Source organism: Bidens hawaiensis, unplaced genomic scaffold (genome assembly GCF_021521415.1).
Source record: "Bidens hawaiensis isolate Kalapana, Puna unplaced genomic scaffold, B.hawaiensis_p1.1 tig00038664_1, whole genome shotgun sequence".
Classification (NCBI taxonomy): Eukaryota; Viridiplantae; Streptophyta; class Magnoliopsida; order Asterales; family Asteraceae; genus Bidens; species Bidens hawaiensis.
In genome coordinates, this window is record NW_027496801.1 from 101,153 (window position 1) to 115,633 (window position 14,481).

The window sequence follows — 14,481 nt, forward strand, 5'->3', positions numbered from 1 at the left end:
GCTGGGAATGCTCTAACCTGGTCTATTTTTTTATTTGTTTCTGTAAATTAGTAATTTATATCACATTATCACGTGATTTGGTTGATATGAAACACTTAAATAAATTATCTTTTGATTAATTTGGATATGATTTATTAATAACCGGACATTAACCTGGCTAGCTGGCTGGCTTTTAATGAAGGTATACAATAAGGTTTTTTTGCTTTTGGTTTATTCATTTATTTATGATTTATTGCTTATATATATTTGACAAAACAATCTTCACATCACATCACATGTGTCAGGGCCGGCTCTGTAAAGTGAAAAAAATTTTTGGGCTAAATGTGAAAATATTTTGGGTTTTAAGTAAAATAAGTATTTTATTGGGTTTAAATAATTTAATTTTTAAATGAGCTTACTTGGTTATAATTTGGGCTTTGTAAAAAAATGTTATATAAAAATTAGCTTAAACATGTCTCAAATTAGGCTAGAACTGACAACCTTATGGTTGGGAGTTACTCCACTTTGCCACTAGAGCAAGCTAGTTGTTATGTAATTGAGTTTAAACATTAAATATAAATATTGTTTTACATAAAAAAATATTTTTATTTAAAAAAAAAAAATCGGGCCTAGGGGGTGTCGGGCCGGGGGCCGTCGACCACCTAGCCCAATCCTAGGGTCGACCCTGACATGTGTCGTAGTGATAAGAAGCTTAGGTTAAGTACTTCAGTGGAGACCAAGTTTGATCCCTACTTGTGTCATTTTGTTGAGTTATGGCAATGAATTATTTGAGATGGGTCCTGCGAGGTTGTCAGTTCGAATCCTGAGCCCACCTGGGTTTTCGTTTTACTGTGTGTTACGTCAGAGAGTTCTGTTCTTGTGGTGTCACCATGATTGTCAAGTGGCAGCCGGCGGAATGGTTTCCTGTGAGAACGCCCAAATCGAACTCTAAAGCTTGTGTGGACCCAGTTAAAACTAAATAGTCTGACCAGAGTAGGGCTACAAGACTCTCAAAATTGAAGAGTGTCATGACATGACACAAAAAAAAAGTCGTCGTTCCAAAAAGAAAATAATAATAATAATAACTTAATGTGAATGTGGTTTATTGCTTCCGGTTTATTCATTCATCACTTATTCATTCATCACTTATTTTTAACAAATGGTGTTTTATTATTTGTTATCTCAAAAGTCATTAGTATGTAACATAACTTATATTTTTTTTTATCTTTAAAAGCTCATGAGACACATTTACGCATCATAAAACCGTCTATACAATGATAATGGTAAGAGTAACATGAGGAAAAATTAAAGCAAACTGAAATGTAGCTTCTATTTACATAACGGCCTCTTGACTTGGTATGATATGGTGTTTATTCTTATCAAATTGGTACAGGTTCGAGTCCCATAAGACACAAAGTGAACAATATATGGATTTTAGAAGTATTTTAGGGGACGTGTGTTCACCTATCGTCAACTTGTACATAGCTCGGAAATTTATTCTAGTCAAATAAGCTTGAGTTGAATTTCATGATTAAGTTTTTATCAAACTTATCTGCGAGTAAGTTAGATCCATAACTTATTCACCAAACCTTAAACTTGGATGTCTTGTAAAAAGAAAAATGGCTAGGACCATGTGACGTTGGTTAACGCCTCCAAGTCATCAATTCTAGGGGCGTCAAACACCATTACGTGGGTTGGGGGGGTGGGGGGAGGGGAGCAAGATCATTAAGGGCAAGCGCGTGAGTGTGGTAACGAGCATTAGGGCAAAAAAACAATTGCAAATGTTTTTAACCAATCTAATGAAGCCAGGTGAAATGAATGTATAGTGAGTCGTCAACCCCTATACTCGTCTTATGTGTAATTATAATAATCCAAGTTGTAACATGTGATAAATCCTGTTGATTATTTGGTTTTTACATTAATAAAATAATAGATATCATATTGAAGAGGTATGTACCCGCCTCAACACCAAGCAAGGCGGGTCAACCCACAAGATAAAGACATTATGAAGGCACAAAGCCAAAACCCAGGCGCATCGCGCATACAAAACATGCTCAGGCATCATATGCTCGCGCATCACATATGCGCGCGGCGCATATCGCATGCTCTTGCACATCACATATGCTCGCGCGTCACATATGCGCGTGGCGCACCAGCGCGCGGCGCATATCACACGCTCGTGCATATCACACCTGCGCATGAAATATCTGCGCGTGAGAATAAAAAGAAGACTTCGCGCATCCTCAGGATGGGCGCATATCACACGTGCACATAATCAACCTCGTCCTTATCCAAATCAGGATCAGGGCAACCTTGATTGTGCACGTCAGACACTCTTCTAGAAGGCATCTTTTTAAGGAGTAAGAATATGCTGATGTTGACAGCTGCCAAATGAAAGGTCGACAACTCAGCATGACACATGTGCCACCACATGATTTCAACCAACGAGAAAGCGCCAGGTGTCCCAGAGGACACGTGGCGCAGTGCGATTGGAGGAGGCCAACGAGGCTGAGCCCAGCCAGTGGAAACCCTAGCACTATAAATACAGCATCAACTCCACTTTGATGACACATTCATTCACACTCAATCATTGACAGTTACAAGCAGTGATATCACATTCAATCATATTGAATTATATTAACTCACAGTCAGTTACAGAAAAACATACAGTCACACAATCAAGAGTATTCAGCGATTCAGCAATACTCTTGAGATTTCACTGACTCACACTTTACGATCTTCTCCACAAAGATACTGATTCTCACGCCGGAGGGTTACCCCAAAGAGGACCCCTCTGTCCCTTTCTGAGGGGTAAGTAACGGCGCTGTTCATTTTGTAGGTGGAAGAACACGGATTCAAAGGAACCATCGGTGAAACAGTTTAATCATACCCGAGGAAAGTAGATCTGCTACCAGTGAGTAGATCCACGTTTCTTCATTGGCGCCATCCACTGTTACAAACGGCAATCAGATCTCATCCAGATCTACGAAAAAAAAAAATCAATCACCATGGTTTCTGGAGTTCGTAACGTTGATCAAGCTCTGGAGGATATTGAACGTGAGGGTGTTAACGACGGACAGCAGGTTCTGAGGGTTCCGCGTGATTCTACGCGTACCACCAGCAACCGTCCCTTCGTCACAACCCCTCACGGCCAGACTGAAACTCCTCCAGACGATCACACGTTACAAAATATGGCCGGCGCGAAGCTGAAAGGACCAATGGGTCCAGAAGATGAAGCAAACGATCCGAATGAATGGCTCATAAATGAGCAGCGGCGTCTGATGGAAAAGTACACTGAAATGATCAAACAGAAGAAGCTAGCCGACCAAACACAAAGGCAAGCGATTGATAAGCAGCCTACAAAAAGGCCGCGCGCGCCGGAAGAAGGGCATTCTGTTCACACTGCACACACTGAGTTCAGTGATGAAGAAGTGCATAGCATGAGGAAGACAAGGGATACTCATGCAGGAGGCTCGCAGCTCCGCGCGCCTGTGAACATGGCGCCTGGGGCCAGAGCAGATCTGGATCTGCACATGCCATACAGCCCACCGGTCAGAGGGCAAGTTGACGTAACCACACCCTACAGACCAGCCATCCTGGTAAAACACTCAAAGTTTACTGCGCGCATCGCGCAGGCTCCCATCCAGCACAAGACCAAGATGCCAAGTGGTCTGGGCAAATATGATGGCACAACAGATCCAGATGACTTTTTGCAGGGTTTCTATAACACGGGAAACCTAGAGAGCTGGACGATGCCAACATGGTGTCATATGTTTGCTCGCTGCCTCACGGGCGCTGCGCGGGTATGGTTCGAAAGCTTGCCGACAGGGCAAATTGATGGGTTCGAGGAACTATTAGAAAAGTTCCAAGCCCACTTCGTACAGCAGCGCAGGCACACGCGCGATCCTGATGACATCATGCACTGCATACGCAGGAATGATGAAACGATTGAAGATTACATCACTCGTTTCAATCAGGAGTCCCTGGCAATCGGGGGCATAACTGAGCAGCTCCTGCGCGTGGCCTTTATACAAGGCGCGCGCAGTGATCAGTTACGACGAGCTCTCGTAAGCAAAGATGGTATGCCCACCACGTGGGCCAAGTTAATGGAGGCATCGCGAGTTTTCGCGAGAAATGAGAAACAGATTGCCCAAGATAGGGCAAGAGAAAGAGCGCATCAGGCTGAATCACCGCGCAGCAAAGAGAAGAGGGCCAAACAGAACTCTGTATGGTCCAGGTTGCAGCCAACAAGTTTTTCTTCCGCGGAAAAACAAGCGCAACCAAGCTCACCCCAGCCCCAAAAGGATGCTCGTAAACACGGGGAGGGTGACAAGAGGGAGGGCGGCAGAGATCCCAGCAGACCTCTGCCAAGAATATGGACTCCCCTCACTAAAACACCTTCACAGGTGTTAAGTACTGAGAATGTCCAATTCAAGCCTCCCAAACAACTACACTACAAGGGACCGCAAAACAGTGGCAAATATTGTGAATTTCACAGGTCCCCGGGCCACAACACCGACGCATGCCATCATTTAAAGGATGCGATCGAGAAGGATGTAAAGTCGGGCAGGCTGGCTCACTTGGTAAAAAACCAAAGAATAGAAGATGAGCAACCGGAGGGAGCCTCTGCCAGCAAGAAGTACAAAAGAATCTGTGTGGCTGAGGGGGGACGACAAGGGCAGACGTCAAGAAAGAGAAGCGCGCAAATTCACGGAGATTGGCGCGAGCAGCAAGTCATCTTCCCAAGAATCAGGGGAGGCCCTTCAATAAGCAGTCCTCTAGTCATTACCACACACATTGCTCATTACGAAGTGTCAAATGTCCTGGTGGACACTGGAAGCGAATCTGACATTATGTATGAGCAGTGTTTCAGAAAGTTAGACCCGGCAGACCAAGCGCGGCTCGAAATTGTGAACGCACCAATCTGTGGTGTCTCAAATGAAATCATACATCCCCTAGGCCAGATTCAGTTTGAACTAACTATGGGGGATGATGAGCACAAGCGAGCCGAAGTTGTCAACTTCTTGGTCTTGCCCACCACGTCATGCCACAATATGATCCTGGGTAGGGGAACGATTGCCCAATTTAATGCTGTACCGTCGCCAGCGCACGGCGCATTGGGGATCCCTACACCAACAGGCGTAGCATTTGTTTACCGCGATCATTTGTGCGCAGTGACAAGCACGCCGCGGGAAGGGAGAATGAAACTTACAATGGCTGACAATGCGCCAGAGAAGTGGATTTTAAACCCAAAATTCCCAGAGCAAACGGTCACAATTGGCGCTACCATTTCAGACGAAACGAGATTGAGAATGAAAAAGTTGCTTACAAAATACACGTCGGTTTTCGCGTGGCAACACTCCGATATGACGGGGGTCCCGCGAGACTTGGCGCAACATTCTCTTAACACGTTTAAGTCGGTGGAGCCAATTGCACAGAAAAAGAGAATCATGGGGGATGAAAAGGCGAAGGCCATGAATGAGCAAGTGGAGGACCTGTTGCGCGCAAACATCATCCGCCCAATTCGATACCAGACATGGGTAGCCAATCCTGTGATGGTAAAGAAAAGCAACGGGTCATGGAGAATGTGTATTGACTTCAAGGACCTCAACAAAGCATGTCCGAAAGATTGTTACCCCCTCCCAAACATCGACGCAAAGGTGGACTCCGTGGCGCCATTCAAGCTCAAATGTTTCCTGGATGCCTACAAAGGCTATCACCATATTCAAATGGCACCACAGGATGAAGACAAGACGGCCTTCAGAACCGACAAGGGTGTTTTTTGTTACACAAAAATGCCCTTTGGTTTAAAAAATGCGGGCGCAACCTATCAGAGACTTATGGATTCGGTTTTCAGTGAACAAATCGGAAGAAATCTAGAAGTCTACGTCGATGATTTGGTGATCAAGAGCAGGGAGGAGAGACAAATGCTCAAAGACATCGAGGAAACCCTTCAGCGCCTAACGGAGGTTAACATGAAGCTCAACCCAATCAAATGTACTTTCGGCGCAGAAGAGGGGAAATTTCTTGGTGTAATGGTCACTAAGGATGGTTTCAAGGTGAACCCTGAAAAGGTGGAAGCCATCCTTGACATGCCTTCACCATCCACCATGAAAGAGGTTCAGAAGCTGAATGGTAGATTGGTGTCAATCAACAGGTTCCTAGCGAACCACGCCAGCAAATCTACTCCATTCGTTAACACCTTGAGGAACTGTTTGAAGAAGAGCCAATTCAAGTGGACGCCTGAGGCTGAGCAAGCTTTCACTGAGATAAAAGAATGTCTCATTAAATTGCCAGCGCTCACAGCTCCACTTCCTGGCGAGACCCTTACATTGTACCTGTCAGCTGGAGACCGCGCGATCGGGGCAGTATTATTGGTGGATCGCAAGGGGATACAAACGCCGATATACTATGTGAGTCGGGTGCTCACAGACCCTGAGACGCGCTATTCCATAATGGAAAAGTTAGTTTTGTCACTAACACACGCGTCGCGCAAGCTCCATAGATACTTCAATGGTCATCCTATTGAAGTTCTGACTGGTTACAACATCCAGCAAGTTTTGCGACGCCCCGCGCTCTCCGGAAGGCTGACAAAGTGGGCGCTGGAATTAGGTGAACACACGATCACTTATAAGCCCCGTCCAGCGATAAAGGGTCAAGTTTTGGCGGATTTCATCACGGAAATCCCAGACGGAAAGATTGAAGAAGCTCAGCGCGAGGTAGATCCTCCGCGAGCAAATGATGAAGAAGATGTTTGGAGGCTATTCACTGATGGAGCCTTCAACAGCGAAGGGTCCGGCGCAGGCCTCAAACTGATGGACCCTGATAATCGTGAATATACTTATGCTATCAGGTTGGACTTCAAGAGTACCAACAATGAGGCTGAGTATGAAGCCCTGCTGGCTGGTCTGCGCATCGCGCGCAAGTTTGGGGTTAAAAGACTAGAGGCGCATGTTGATTCTTACTTGGTAGCTGCTCAGGTCAACGGCCTATATGACGCCAAGGAGAACACAATGCCTCTGTATCTAGAGCAGGCAAAAAAGCTCGTTGAGCAGTTTGACTTCTTCAGAATAATACACATCTCGCGCAGCGAAAACAAGTCCGCTGACGCGTTGAGTAAAATGGCATCAACTAATTTTGATCACTTTGGCAAAGATGTCAGGGTGGAGGTAATGAGCAGCCCGTCGGTGCAAACGCAATCGGTCCTTGTAATTCATACAACCCCTTCATCCTGGATAACTCCAATAACAGAATTCCTGATGAAAGGGAAGTTACCGGACGATCGCGCACAGGCGAGAAAGATAAGACACAAGGCACAGAACTATGAATTACTTGATGGTACATTATATCGGCGCTCTTATCTTGGACCGCTCATGAAGTGCCTGGATGCTGAAGAAGCAACCTATGTGATTAGGGAGATTCATGAAGGAATCTGTGGAATTCACGCTGGCCCGCGCATGGTGGTTGCCAAGGCGATGAGCTCAGGCTACTATTGGCCAGGCATGTACTTGGATGCGCTAAAAGAAATCCAAAAATGCAAGGCATGTCAGAGCTACGCGCCAAACACCATGCGTCCAAAGAACAACTTGATTCCAGTCACCTCCGCATGGCCTTTCCACAAATGGGCCATTGATATTGTAGGGCCCCTGCCGCAAGCGCAAGGGCGAGTGAAATTTTTGGTAGTGGCGATAGACTATTTCACAAAATGGGTTGAGGCCAAGCCACTAGCAAAAATCACAGCTGAGGCGATGAAGCAATTTATCTGGAGCCACATCATTTGCCGTTTTGGCCTTCCCATGGAAATTGTGAGCGACAATGGCAAACAATTCACTGACAGGAAGATATCAAGCTGGCTCAGAGAATTGCACATCAACCAAATCTTCACATCCGTCTACCACCCTCAGGGGAATGGTCAAGTGGAGCGCGCGAATCAAAGTTTGCTAAATGGGCTGAAGAAAAGGTTGGAGGGAGAATCCCATTCTTGGGTCGAAGAGTTACCTAATGTCCTGTGGGCGCACAGGACATTAAGCAAAACTAGCAATGGCGAATCCCCGTTCAGCCTAACCTATGGGACAGAGGCTATGATCCCAGCAGAAATTGGATGCCCATCCCATAGGGTACTCATGATGAGCAAAACTGATAACGAGCGCGAAAGAAGATTGGACCTTAACTTGCTTGAAGGGCGCAGAGAAGCGGCTATCATTAATGAAGCCAGATACAAGAAAAAGCTGGAAAAATATTATAATCAGCGCGTTAAAGAATGCCACTTCAAGAAAAATGATTTTGTCCTTCGAAACAATGAAGCTAGTCGCGCAATACCCCCAGGAAAAATGTCCCCCAATTGGGAGGGACCTTATCAAATTTCAGAAGATTTGGGGAAAGGCGCGTACGCTTTAAAAGATTTGAATGGAAAAAAGATACCGCGCTCGTGGAACGCGGCACAACTTAGAAAATGCTTCATGTAAAGTTCAAATTTGTAATGAAGGCTTTTAAGCCATCATGAATGATGATTCGCGCTATCTTTCAATATTTGTTCTATTACCTTTGCATACATGTTTCACACTTCCTTTATTAAATTGGAACAATATGACAACACTATATTGACTTCAAAACAAAATAAAGCGAAGTAAAACATACATGCGCGAGCCTTAGCTCAAACGCGTTAACGAGTCTTAACTCTAAAACGTCAGGGCCTTAGCCCAAACTTACGAGCCTTAGCTCAAACACGTTAATGAGTCTTAACTCTAAAAACGTCAGGGCCTTAGCCCAAAACAAAGAGCCTTAGCTCAAAACACTCACAAACATCCATCTTACATCCCGCGCAGCCTGATCATAAAAATCCTTAAACACAACTAAGGCAAAGTACATGCCATATCATGTTAAGGTCTCAGGTCGAGGCCGCGCGCGGAATCATAGTGGATATCTGAGTAACACAAGCTGACATGTAATGGCTAAACTCATACTTCCAGCCCGCGCGACAACGACGCGCGAAAAAGAAAATAACGACAAGTTAGCGCGCATGTCAGCATGAGCAAGATACTGCGAGAACCACAAACAAAATAGAACAGAGGTTAAGTGAATAATTTCCATACAACCTTGTTCTTATTTTAACGTGCAAGCATATCTTATATCTATACAACCAAACATGAAGAGATGAATGGAAATGCGCAAGATATGAAAACGAGAGAACAAGTTTCATTCCATTGGATCGAAATTTACAAGTATGATGAGTTACAAATTACAAGTATAAAAAATAAATATACAAAATTTGATGAAGGGCTTCTCAAGTCTCCACGTCGACGTCAGCCGCTTCATCACCCTCATCATCTCCCGCAGCATCTGGCGCGGTCTGCTCCTCATCCCCGAACTGACCATAGTCAAGTTCTTCCTCCTCATTGGAGTCTTCGATCACAACGGTGTCACGAGCAGATTCTTTCGCCGCGCCAGAGCCGCTGGCAGGGGCAACATCCCCCGCGCCACCATCATCGCCACCAGCCCTCTCGCAATCATCAAGCAACTTCTTTAGCGCGCCGAGGTCGGGCTGGTCAGCAAGCGCAGCTATCTGTAAATCATTAGAAAAGTAATGAGTACAAAACACTTAGAAAAGTTAGTCAAGAAAAACTCATTATGATCAAGGTACCTGCATAAGGATGGGGATGGGAGTATTCATATACTTTTCCCCCACCGCGGCCATGTCCGCGCAGGCCGCATCGCTCTTGTAAGGGTACTCGGATGGGTTCTTCCTCAACATGCCATATTCATACCCATCCGTAAACCCTTCAGCTCGGCCCACCAAACGCGCGGCGGCATTGCAGTCCATCACAAGGGCTTGAAACTCGGCGGAATATTTCATCGCCAAAGCGCAGCGAGCCATGCCCTGTGACACCAGCCATTGGCGATCCTGCGCGAGGCCAGCAACAGACGTCTCGAGGGCAGGAACCTGAGAGTTTAATAACTCAACAGTTTCCTTAGTCTTTTTTAGTTCCTCCTTATCAGACGCTGCTGCCGCCAAAATTTTTTCTTTCTCCGCCTGCGCAGCACCAAGTGCTTCCTGGCTAGACGCCGCCGTCGCTAAGGCCTCATCTCTATCGGCCTGCGCGGCCGCCAAATCCCTTTTCAGGCGCGCAACCTCGCTCTCCAGTGATGATTTCTCAGTGATACTCTGGACGATAGCTTGGTCACGCGCCTCGGCCTGCTGTTCCAAGACACGCACTCTGCGCGCGTACTTGGCAACTTCGGCCTCCGCCAACTGCTGCTTCTCCCGCGCAGCTTGGAGCTCATGCCCGCGCTTGATGTATGCGGTGTTGGCACTTGCTCTGTTTTCACTGAGCTCCGCCTGGAGTTTCTCAGCTCGCGCGCGAGCATCAGACAGGTTCCAGGCGGCCACCTTAGCCTCTCGCTGGGCTTCCACAAGAGCGTCGCGTACTTTAACATAATCACGACGAAGCTCTTGGGAAGCAGCGAAGAAAGCCGACCCAGCGAAAACATGGTCGTTCAGCAAGTCCGCGCGGGTGCGCTCCTCCTGATACCTCCTTTCAGTAGGAGGCACGGCATGAGCCCAGAAGTCCTCGCATACGCCCATGGATTGAAAGGAACTCTCTTCATTAATATTCCATCTCGGGCGGTAAACGGGGACACATTCCTGCAAAACACAAGAAAAGTTCTAAGTCATAAAACATACTTATATGGAGATACGCGCAGCGGACCAACAAATCAATACATACCTGCGGGGATGAAGCAGGAAAGTCAGCGCCAGCCCCACCAGAGGTCTGCGCTGCGAACACTTGCGGCATCGCAGGGCTGGCGCGGTCTCCCAAGGAGTCTTCAACTTGAACCCCCTCGTCCTCCTCGTCTTCTTCAACAGGCCTCTTCTCCTGCGACCTGGAAGGCTCCAAACCAGCCTCGCGGGGAGGGCTGCGTGCAGGAGGAGGCGAGGGAGGTCTCGACGCCGCCAGTTCGGCGCGCAATACGGTTTCCTGCTCCTTGGTAATCCCAATAAGGGGAGATTCAGCACTAGCAGGAGCAGGACCAGAACCAGCGGCGCCGGAAGTGCCGCCGGGAGTATCACCAGCAACTGTTGCGCCAGCTACAACTCCTATGAACAAATAAACAAGGAAAAATTGTTTATGACTGACTCCAAAGGGAAAAATTTAGAAGACATATGTGCAAAACTTACCTTGGCGCAATTCTGTTCGCGCATCGAACATCGCCATAAAATCCATTCTACCCTTTTCAGAGGGTAGAACAGGGGACTTCGATGGAGTCCCCGGCGCAGCCGTGGCACCTTGTGGCGCCTGCGGCTGATCTGTTACCGTCGCTGCCTCTGCAAACATTTAAAGGAGCAAAGGTTTAATAACAATTCAGCCAGATGAAGATAAATAAAGTATACCTGTTGCAGGCGCGGCACTGCTTCTCTCTTCAGCCGCGCGAAAGGAGGAGGCGACGCCACCATACCTCAAGTGGACAGGAGGTCTGCCCACTCTCACAGGCAGAGAAGCTAAAGAAACCTTTGTGGTAAACACCTGGGTTTCCTTAGGTCCCTTCGTTTGAGCATGGGGATGAGCGACAGGGGTGTCCTCTTTCTTCTGTTTCTTACTGGCCCCTGCGCCAGATTTCCCCTTAGCTTTGCGCTTTAGTAGAGGCGCCTCCTCTTCCTCCTCCTCCTCTTCCGCGAGCTCTAGCTCGTAGTTTTCAAGCGCATCTACAAAAACAAGCGACAGAAATGTTAATAAACTTGGGTATTCTAAAGGAATGAGCAGCAGTGCGAAGACTTACCAGGCGCGTCACCGTCAAAGTCAAAATCCAGATCTACTGGGATGAACAGGTCATCGAAGCGATCCGGGAAACCAACCTCCCCAGCGCCAAGTTCGACGGAGCCGCCCTCCACATGTTCATCATAAGCGGCAAGGATGTAATCCTTGGTGACTGCGCAAAGCCAAGTTAAATGATATCAGCAAAAGAACGATGCTCGCGCAAATATAAAAACAAAAAAAAAAAAAAAAAACTTACACAACCCGTCGACTTGGATAACGGGCTCAAGCGCGCTGTCGGCCCAGAGCCTGCTCATGCCGACCCCAACCAGCGCCTCCTCGCAAATTTTTTTCGCGGGGGATGGTTCGGCGGTCAGTTTCTTAACCCATGCGCCAGTTGGGTTCTTGAGGACACCCTCATCCGCAGGCGCAGAAGTGATAGAGTGCATGGTCATACGGATGGGGATCACACCGGCCTTAATGTAAAAAAACCTCTCAGACCAGTCATGAAGGCTCTTGAATGAAACAGTGGAGCACTTCACTTTCTGACTGCGAGGAATAAAAGAGATCCAATTGTCTTGGATCTTGGCCTTATAAAAATATTGAAAGCGCCGAGGAGTGGGTTCCTCGCGCTGGGATTTGCACATGAACTCAAAGTGAGTCACGCGCACGAGTCTAAACGGATGGACTTGGGATATGTGAATCCCATAGAACTTCAACAGTGCACCCACAAACCTTGTCATCGGGAGACGAAGGTTGCAGTGGGAGAAAAAGTGGCTATATAGGGATATATAGCCGGCAGGCGGGTCCGCCGCCGTTTGCCCGGACCTAGGCAACATGCAGCCAAACAGGGTGGGAAAGCCCTGAGAGGTGATCAGGTTGTCGAGATCTGCCTGCTTCAATTTGCAGGGGATTTCATTCCACCTTTTGGTGGCCTTGGTCCTCCCTACTTCCTCTGATGTGGTCTCAACAACCTTCTTCCCCTTCCCCTTTTGCTTCAATGTCGACATCACCACAGATTTCACACGGCGTCTTCGAGAGGCAACGGAGGTGATTGAAGGGCTAGACGAGTATGAACTATCAGACATACAACTGTAATAGCCGATAATCGAGGATTCGAATCGATGTAAACACTCAAATCAGAATGTGAAAGCAGAAATTTGAATTTTAGCAACAATGAAGATGAAGATAAAAATTTCCTAAGGGCCTGCTTTTATAGGCCCAGGAGAGAAAAATGAGGCAGCTGATCGGGTGTCACGCGCCCCCACTCGCAGGGGCAACCCAGCGACGGCGCGACACGTGTCCCTAACAGCTGTGTGAGGGGACAAAAAGATGTAACCGACCTGCCACGGAACAGAGACGCGCCCCCACTCGCAGGTACTAACCAATGCGAGTGCGACACGTGTTCAAGACAGCTGTGTGAGGGGACGTGAAAGGCAACTGTAGCACCTCGAGCACACGAAACGTCTGACACGTTTACGGCGCACGTCATCACCAACCAACCACGTGTTTGGACCTTTCGTTTTCAACCAAATGGATAGAACTTCGCGCGACGATGGAAACAACAAAGAAAACGACAAAACCCCCTATAAAAGGACAATTCAGTGAGTCTAATATCTATCTTACCACGCTCGCGCAAGATAAGACACACATTAGACTGGGGGGGCTTGAAGAGGTATGTACCCGCCTCAACACCAAGCAAGGCTGGTCAACCCACAAGATAAAGACATTATGAAGGCACAAAGCCAAAACCCAGGCGCATCGCGCATACAAAACATGCTCAGGCATCATATGCTCGCGCATCACATATGCGCGCGGCGCATATCGCATGCTCTTGCACATCACATATGCTCGCGCGTCACATATGCGCGTGGCGCACCAGCGCGCGGCGCATATCACACGCTCGTGCATATCACACCTGCGCATGAAATATCTGCGCGTGAGAATAAAAAGAAGACTTCGCGCATCCTCAGGATGGGCGCATATCACACGTGCACATAATCAACCTCGTCCTTATCCAAATCAGGATCAGGGCAACCTTGATTGTGCACGTCAGACACTCTTCTAGAAGGCATCTTTTTAAGGATTAAGAATATGCTGATGTTGACAGCTGCCAAATGAAAGGTCGACAACTCAGCATGACACATGTGCCACCACATGATTTCAACCAACGAGAAAGCGCCAGGTGTCCCAGAGGACACGTGGCGCAGTGCGATTGGAGGAGGCCAACGAGGCTGAGCCCAGCCAGTGGAAACCCTAGCACTATAAATACAGCATCAACTCCACTTTGATGACACATTCATTCACACTCAATCATTGACAGTTACAAGCAGTGATATCACATTCAATCATATTGAATTATATTAACTCACAGTCAGTTACAGAAAAACATACAGTCACACAATCAAGAGTATTCAGCGATTCAGCAATACTCTTGAGATTTCACTGACTCACACTTTACGATCTTCTCCACAAAGATACTGATTCTCACGCCGGAGGGTTACCCCAAAGAGGACCCCTCTGTCCCTTTCTGAGGGGTAAGTAACGGCGCTGTTCATTTTGTAGGTGGAAGAACACGGATTCAAAGGAACCATCGGTGAAACAGTTTAATCATACCCGAGGAAAGTAGATCTGCTACCAGTGAGTAGATCCACGTTTCTTCACATATGACTCGAAATTATTTTGAAAAAATTAAATTTTAATGGTACATTATGAAGTATTATTATTTTAATAAAACAATTATTTGATTATT